General features: G+C 47.4%; 1 non-coding gene across 1 annotated transcript; it reads right to left on the reverse strand.

Moving 5' to 3' along the window:
- Nucleotides 1–210: 210 nt before the first annotated feature.
- On the reverse strand, nt 211–317 carry LOC125589328. Its single transcript, XR_007325516.1, has one exon. It is a non-coding gene; the product is annotated as a small nucleolar RNA R71 (small nucleolar RNA).
- Nucleotides 318–540: the final 223 nt, after the last annotated feature.

The following is a 540-nucleotide window of genomic DNA, read 5'->3' on the forward strand; positions in this document are numbered from 1 at the left end:
TTTGATCACTTGGATAGGTTAGACAGCTACTGTGGGTTGTCAAAAACCAATGGTGTGTCCGAAGATGCCTTAAAGCTCAAGCTATTCCCTTTCTCTTTGGGGGATAAGGCACGTCAGTGGGAGAAGTCTCTACCCAGCGACTCTATCACCACTTGGGATGAGTGCAAGAGAGCATTCTTAGAGAAATTCTTCTCATCCTCAAGAACTGCTAAGCTGAGAAATGAGATCTCCAGTTTCCAACAGAAGAACTTGGAAGGATTCAGTGAAGCCTGGGAGAGATTCAAGGGCTACCAAGCTCAATGCCCACACCATGGTTTCTCTAAGGAGAGCTTGCTGAGCACATTCTACCGTGGTGCTCTTCCTAAGTACATGGCCAGACTGGATACAACTAGCAATGGGTTCTTCTTGGGGAGAACTGAGGAAGATGCAGAGGAGCTGGTTGACAACATGGTAAAGAGTGATGCAGTCTACAGTGGAGACCACGACAGAAGCAGTCGAACAGCTGATAAGCAGACGAGGAAGGAGTTGAAAGCTCTACAG

This window comes from Brassica napus, chromosome C6, assembly GCF_020379485.1.
Source record: "Brassica napus cultivar Da-Ae chromosome C6, Da-Ae, whole genome shotgun sequence".
Taxonomy (NCBI): domain Eukaryota; kingdom Viridiplantae; phylum Streptophyta; class Magnoliopsida; order Brassicales; family Brassicaceae; genus Brassica; species Brassica napus.